The 7,648-nt window shown below is 51.8% G+C and overlaps 1 protein-coding gene and 1 pseudogene across 1 annotated transcript in view; one reads left to right on the top strand and one right to left on the bottom strand.

The window, feature by feature from the left end:
• Window positions 1-6,686, bottom strand: part of CTNNBIP1 (catenin beta interacting protein 1) — a 67,502-nt gene extending 60,816 nt beyond the window's left edge. Inside the window, exon 1 of the mRNA XM_023215299.2 lies at window positions 6,424-6,686. The gene's annotated coding sequence lies outside the window, so the exon portion shown is untranslated. The remainder of the gene's footprint in view (window positions 1-6,423) is intronic.
• The window catches only part of LOC116418933, a 30,488-nt pseudogene that overhangs the window by 11,146 nt on the left and 11,694 nt on the right, over window positions 1-7,648 (top strand).

Here is a 7,648-nt window from a genome sequence, read left to right as displayed (position 1 = left end):
GTTCGCTGGGCGCGGTGGCTCAAGCCTGTAATCCCAGCACTTTGGGAGGCCGAGACGGGCGGATCACGAGGTCAGGAGATCGAGACCATCCTGGCTAACACGGTGAAACCCCGTCTCTACTAAAAATACAAAAACTAGCCGGGCGAGATGTAGTCCTGAACCCGGGAGGCGGAGCTTGCAGTGAGCTGAGATCTGGCCACTGCCAGTCCGGGCGACAGAGCGAGACTCCGCCTCAAAAAAAAAAAAAAAAAAGAAAGAAGTTCAAAAGCACTTTGGCTCAAACACCATCATGCCCCTGGGAACTACGAAGGTACAAGTATCATTATTCCCATTTACAGTCAGGGAAAGTAAAGCAAAGGGAAGTTAATTAGCTTGCCCAGGGTCACACAAGACAGGGAAAGGGCCTAGGATTCAAACCCTTTGGAGCAGCCCGCAGGTTAACTCTGACTACCGTAAGAATGTCACCTACGTTGGGCTTAAAGGAGACTTTTCTTTCTTCTCTATGGTTTCTGCTGAGAATCAGTATATGACATGGTGCTCAGAGATCTGCTTGGGAGTCACACTGCCTGGTTTGAATCTGATTCTGTTCCCAACTAGCTCGACCTCAAACACTTTACTTAACATTTCGAGGCCTCAGCTTCTTAACATACAAAATGGTAATAATGGTATGTATCTCAGAAACCATGAGGATGAAATGAGACAGTGTATGTTAAATGCCCCTATCATTCACTTTCTCATTTTCTAAATGAGCACATATCGCTCTCATAATAAGAAAACCAGCTACATGAGAAAAAGCTTGCACCCACTCCGTGTTTAGTTTTTACAAGGCTACAAATGACATATGACTAGCAGGCATTTCAGATTCTGCCAATAAAATGCCCCAGGACTCTGAAAGTGACCTGCAACACAAGCGTCCTATTTGATTCCCACTAACTCGCGTTGGTCTCTCAAGGTTAGCAGAGCAAGTGGCATCATGGACAATAACCGATGATGGGAGGACCAAAAAGGGATCTGAAAAGCTGGCCAATGGCACCCAGTCTAAAGAGGCCCACTCTGGATTCCTGGTGAGTGGAGTCCCTGGGTTTGAAATGCCATTTCTCTCAGTGCTCTGCGGAGTTACCCAACTCCGCCCAACCCAGACGAAAGACAGCCAATGCTTTCTAGGTGCCACTGTGTGTTCCTGATCAAGTAATCAAACAGGAGATGGTCAGAGGTGTCAGTCTGGCCCAACCCTCCATAGAGGGGCCTGGTGATAGCAGGGACTGGCAGAGAAGTGGGGATGGGGTGGGGGTAGGAAAGCCATCCAGTCAATCTTGGTATACTCCCAACAAAGAAACTGTGATATATATGTATGTGTGCCTCTGATGCATTTATGAAGAATGGCTGCAAAACTCCAAGACTACTTAAGAGTCACTGCCAAGATAAGAAGCTTTAACTCACACAGAGAGGAGCAGAGAACACAGACATTCCACTGTAGACAACGAGCTGCTAAGCACTGGCAACACTCATTCATTCAACTCAAGAAATGTTTGCTGATGACTTAGGGACTTGGAAAAAAGGAAGCTCAATAAAATGCAGGACACGCAGACACAAACCATGAGCATCACCAACCTAGCTGATGCTTCCCTCATCTTCAGGGGACCAGGCCAGAGAAATGAGGAACCTGATGGGAACAAACTCAATATTCTAGCTGGCCTCCAAAGGCCTCCCAGGACAAGGAGAGCCTATCCCAGCTGCTCTTCCTAATGTCCTATTCTGTCTTTTAGTGTGGACTCAAATATTCTCCTAGACTCCCAGGAAAAGTTCCTATTCAGTGACTTCCCACTATTCAGAATTCAAGAGTAAAATCCAAACTCCTTGCCACAGCCACAAATGTGGCCCCTGCGGATTCATCACTAACCACACCCCAGCCCCTCTGGGTTGATCATTCTTGCAGTCCTCTCTGACCACAAAGCTGTCCCCCTGGATCACCATCCATGTCTCCCAAAAGCCACCTTCTCAGAGCTAAAGTTATGACCCTAACCCTCATCCCAGCCACTTTCCATCTTCTGTTTTATTTTCCCCCGTATCTCTTTCACCACCCTACATTCTTTTGTTGACTGGTTTATTTGTTTACTATCTGTCTCTCCCACTAGAAGATAAACTTTGTAAGAGCGTGCATCTTAAAGATCTTGTTCTTGGCTATGTCCGCAGCATCCGCAACCGTGCCTAGGACATAGCTGCTCAATAAGTCATTCAATTCAACAAGTATTTTCAGAGTACTACAAAGTTTAGGTACCAGATTATAAGAGTAGACAAAAAGAGACAAACAATCTCTGCTCTCAAAGAGCTTAAATGCTGGTGGGAGGTAAGAAGCAGACAAAGGCCGGGCGCGGTGGCTCAAGCCTGTAATCCCAGCACTTTGGGAGGTTGAGATGGGCGGATCACGCGGTCAGGAGATCGAGACCATCCTGGCTAACACGGTGAAACCCCGTCTCTAATAAAAATACAAAAAAAAAACTAGCCGGGCGAGGTGGCGGGCGCCTGTAGTCCCAGCTACTCCGGAGGCTGAGGCAGGAGAATGGCGTAAACCCGGGAGGCGGAGCTTGCAGTGAGCTGAGATCCGGCCACTGCACTCCAGCCCAGGCGACAGAGCAAGACTCCATCTCAAAAAAAAAAAAAAAGAAGCAGACAAAGGCGAAATAATAGTTACTTCAATTTAGCATATACCAAGTGCTAGGTGGTCTTCTGAATATCTACCAGGTATTACTTAATTTAATCCTCCCAACAACTCCATGAGGAAAGTATTACTATTGTACATATGGGGAAACTGAGACACAGAGAGATTAAGTTACCTGCTGAAGATCATGCAGCTCCTGATAACAGACCCGAGATCCAAACCTGATGGTCTTAGTACAAAGTCCACGGTCTAATTAAGAGCTACACTTCAGGCCGGGCACGGTGGCTCACGCCTCTAATCCCAGCACTTTAGGAGGCCAAGGTGGGTGGATCACCTGAGGTCAGGAGTTCAAGACCAGCCTGACCAACATGGTGAAACCCCATCTCTACTAAAAATACAAAAATTAGCCAGATGTGGTGACACACGCCTGTAATCCCAGTTACTTGGGAGGCTGAGGCAAGAGAATCGTTTGAACCCAGGAGGTGAACGGTTGCAGTGAGCCAAGATTGTGCTATTGTGCTCCAGCCTGGACAACAAGAGCAAAACTCCGTCTCAAAAAAAAAAAAAGAGCTATACTTCATATTTGCTAAGTGTCAAGTGACTACTTGGTCAGCACCGCAGCAGCTGTTCCCCACAGGCAGGAATGGAGAGAGCAGATCCATCAAGGAAGGGCTGCCCTGTCATGTGAGCCCTGTGAACAAGAGACTGCTGGGTTTACACTATATTGCACCCCAGATGAGGAGTCTACAGGAAGCACGGTCTGATGAAAAGACGGGGCAGGGGCAGGAGTCTTGGTGCCATGAGATACCCAGGCAAGTCAACCAATATTTGAAGAGTTTACATTGTGTGCAGGGCACTGATTTAGACACCGTGGACGATGCAAAGACAAACCCAGTAGAGATCTGGCCTCAGAAAGCTTACAGTCACACATGTACACGTGGACCTGAAAGAGGGGGTAGAAACTGCCAGACATCATAAGAAAACGCATAAACTGCTATAGGATTTCAAAAGAGCCAGCTTCTAGGGGCCACAGATGCTTAACCATAAAAGAAGGAGCTGGCCTGTGTAACCCCCAAGGTCCTCTCATTCTGACATGTTCTGACAGCACAGATTTGGAAGAGCATGGAGATCAAGTTTTATTCTGTTTTTTGAGGGGGTTTTGTTTTTTGTTTTTTGTTTTAAGACGGAATCTTCCTCTACTGCCTAGGCTGGAGTGCAGTGGCGCAATCTTGGCTCACTGCAACCTCCAGCTCCTGGGTTCAAGCGATTCTCCAACCCTAGCCTCCCAAGTAGCTCAGATTACAGGCACCCACCATCATGCCCGGCTAATTTTTGTATTTTTAGTAGAGATGAGTTTTCACCATGTTGCTCCTGGTCTCAAGCTCCTGACCTCAGGTGATCCGCCCGCCTTGGCCTCCCAAAATGCTGGCATTACAGGGGTGAGCCACTGCATCCGGCCTCATTCTGGTTAATAGCTCATTTGTGGCCAGTGAATCTTTCTCCCACCTACCATAAGAACAGACCCAATTTCTTGGTGCAACATCTTCCAACAGAAGCAGTAATGTTCCCATTTAAATAATACAACCGGATGTGGGAATAAAACCTGGTGTATTCTGCCCTCCTCCCCCTTTAACTGTTTTTTAAACCCAAAAACCCTCTCCAATCAAGGAGGCGGGGACCTGTTCTATGAGCACATTGTTATGGGACATCTAACTCTGTCTCCAAAGTTTTGCTTTGCAGCTCGTCCAGAGGGAACAGACTAATTCCACCTCGTCGTTTCCACTGCCACTGCCCCGATCCCTCAAGCCACCATCATCTCTTGCCAGGTAGCTGCAATAGTCTGTCTCATAACTGGTATCCCTGCCTCCACCTTTGCTCCTTAGAATCCAGTCTCTATACAGCAGCCAAAACAATCTTTGGGAACAAATCAGACTTTATCCTTTCTCTGCTTAAAATCCTCTAACAGCTTCTGTGTTTGGAATAAAATTCTAACTCTTTATTACGACCTACAAAAATCTTCGTTTTGATCTACAGGTTACTTTTCCCCACCGCCCCCCAAAACGGAGTTTTGCTCTGTTGCCCAGGCTGGAGTGCAGTGGCGCGATCTCGGCTCACTGCAACCTCCCTCTCCCAGGTTCAGGAAATTCTCCTGCCTCAGCCTCCCAACTAGCTGGGCACGCGCCACCACACTCAGCTAATTTTTGTATTTTTAGCAGAGACGGGGGTTTCACCATGTTGGTCAGGATGGTCTCAAACTCCTGACCTTGTGATCCACCTGCCTCGGCCTCCCAAAGTGCTGGGATAATAGGCATGAACCACTAAGCCCGCCCTGATCCACAGATTCTTACATGTAATCTGGCCCCTTTCTACCTTCGCAGCACTTAACACTACTGAAATTACTTTGTCCACTTGTTTGTTTACTCACTATCTGACTTCCCTCCTGTTTAGAATGTCATCTCTAACGAGGGCAGAAACCGTGTCTGTCTTCACCACTAAAGCCCCAGTACTTAGAATGGTGCCTGGCACACAGTAAATGCTCACTACTGAATGAATGAATCTCCATCCCATAGAGTTGATTTGTATTTACAAGGGAGGACCACGAACTCCACCAGCAAACCGTGAATGACACATTGGCATTTAACAGCCGGCACCTTTATTTATGATCCAAAGACCTACTTTAAATCTGAGGAAGCTGCTAGTATCTCTGGACACTTTAACGGCACAAGAGATCAGTTATCACTTGGGGACACACGCCAGGAACTGGAGCCCAGTGGTTGTAGCAGGGAGCTAAGAGCCACGGCTCCTGAGAACAGAACCTCAAGACAAACCCTGACTTGCCTCCAGGTCCCTTACCCACACACCCTGTGCCTCAATTTACCCAGCAGTTGGCCGGACATGTTTCTCTCAGTTCTGTGAGTGACAGGAGACAAAATAATTCACAGCTGGAGCATACTGAGATCCTCAGATAGGAGGTGCTGCAAGCCACACGTCTCATTATTCATAAAACTCTTGATTTGCTGCCAACACCGCCCCCGCCGCCTTCCCAGGGGCTAACCTGACAACAGGTACTGCTCAGACAAGTTCAGCTCACAAGGCAGAGAGAGGGATGGAGGGCCTAGCAGAGGCTGGGTGTCCAGACCTGAGTGTCTCAGTTACCAGGTTCCAAAAAAAGGAAGGTGGTTGGGGTGGGGTGATGAAAAGGAGGTGAGAGGTGCAGTTTGGGGCTCCAGGTGGTTAATTTCGCAGGTTCGTGCACACACGCCCGCCATCCAAGTGAGACATGTGCCCTCACCAGGTACCTTCCAGGAAGGCTCACCGGGGAGGGGTGGAAACGGGAGACGACAGTTCAATCAAACTACAGAGGGAGGAAGGGCGGCCCAGCGTTTGGTTTGGGGAAATATGGAGAGTGAGAGCCTGGGAGTGGGCGCAGGTGAGGGAAGAGGCAACGGCCCAGAGGTCGGGAGGGCGGACTGGCGATGACAGCCACCCGGACGCGGTGAGGTGAGCAACAGCGTGGGCGGCGCGGACACCTGTGGAGGCGACCCCCGGGCGAAGCTGAGGGAGGTGGGAGGTGGTCTGCGGCGAGAGGCGGCCAGGCCCAGACCAGGACGCCGCGCCGCCGGGGCGGGCAGGGGTCCGAGCGGGGTCGGGGGCGCTCTCCGCGGCCCCTCCCCGGCAGACAAAGGGCTGGCCGCTCCCCCCAGCCCCGGCGCGGCGCTGCGCGGGCCCGGGCGCTGCAGGCGCGGCCCGGCCTCGGCGCTTACCTGGGCCGCCCGACCCGGCCGGGCCGGCGGGGGCAGCGGGTCCGGGGCGCAGCGCGCGGCGGCCTGTTCCGGGGCGTGCTCAGCCCGAGCGGCCGCGGCGGCGGCGTCAGTAGCAGCAGCGGGAGCGGCCGCCTCAGCCTCCGCCTCCCGCTCCGAGAGTCACCGCGGTGGGGAGGGAAGGAGGCGCCAGGCCGCCGAGGGAGGGACCGGCGGAGAGGGCGGCATCTGGCTCCGCGCGGGCTGCTGAAGCGCGGCGGCGGCAACGCCCCGGAGGGAGGCGGGCGCCGGGGGCCGGGCGCCGGGGCGGGGTCTAAGGGCGGGGCGGGGTCCGGGGCCGTGGGCGGGGCTGCACGCCGCGGGGCGGGGTCTTGCGGCAAACGTGGGCGCTCATTGGGCCCTTCTGAAAGGGGGCGTGACCAGCGGCATAGGGGCGGGGCTATGAGGTGTGCGGATGGCACAGGGCGCGGGTAGTGAGTGGCCGAGTCCTCGCTGAGAGCAAAGGGGAGGAGCGGTCCGGGGGTGGGCAGGGAAGGCGGGGTGGGCGCGAGGAGGAGGCGGCGGCCTGGAGGAGGAGCCGGGTAAGGATAGAGCTGGCGCTGCGGTAAAGCCACTCTGCGTGTCCCTGTCTGCTCCAGGAGCACAGTGTTCCGGAAAAATAATGCCCTCTCCCACACACCGGTCTGTGTTTAAAAACGCGAGCAACCAGAATGGGCAGAATCCTTGGTGAGGCCAGTTTACCCAGAACCCCAGAAAATTCTGAAATGGACGAGGTTGCAGAACATTTAGAGGCGTGGTCTTCCTGCGTCGTTGAGCTGGGAACGTTGCTACCTCTGAGTTTGGGGCCTAACCTGGGATTAACCGAGCCCAGAGAGCCCAGGGATGGGCCTCCGTAGGTCCATTAAACTCAGAAGGTCGTGTGTACTGGTAGTGAGTGCATTTTTCGGGGGAAGGGTGCCCCTGATTAAAATATTTCTACAGAAAGTCTGGCTGTATTTGGAGAGGGTACAGGGAGAAGCAGCCCATTTTAGGTAAAATGCAAATTGCTTTTAACATCCGCCTTCCTTTTAGAGGGACCTATATCTTTAAGTGTGGTCTCATTTTCGGCAGTTTAAATTACCAGTACACAGTGTGACACTAACCCCAGTTCAGAAACCCTCCTACCCCACTCTTTCCACAGCCTTTCTTTTTTCTTTTTTTTTTTTTTTTTTTGAGACGGAGTCTTGCT

This window comes from Piliocolobus tephrosceles, chromosome 1 (assembly GCF_002776525.5).
Source record: "Piliocolobus tephrosceles isolate RC106 chromosome 1, ASM277652v3, whole genome shotgun sequence".
Taxonomy (NCBI): Eukaryota; Metazoa; Chordata; class Mammalia; order Primates; family Cercopithecidae; genus Piliocolobus; species Piliocolobus tephrosceles.
Note: the sequence above shows the minus strand (reverse complement) of the source record. Positions and strands in the feature narration are given on the sequence as shown.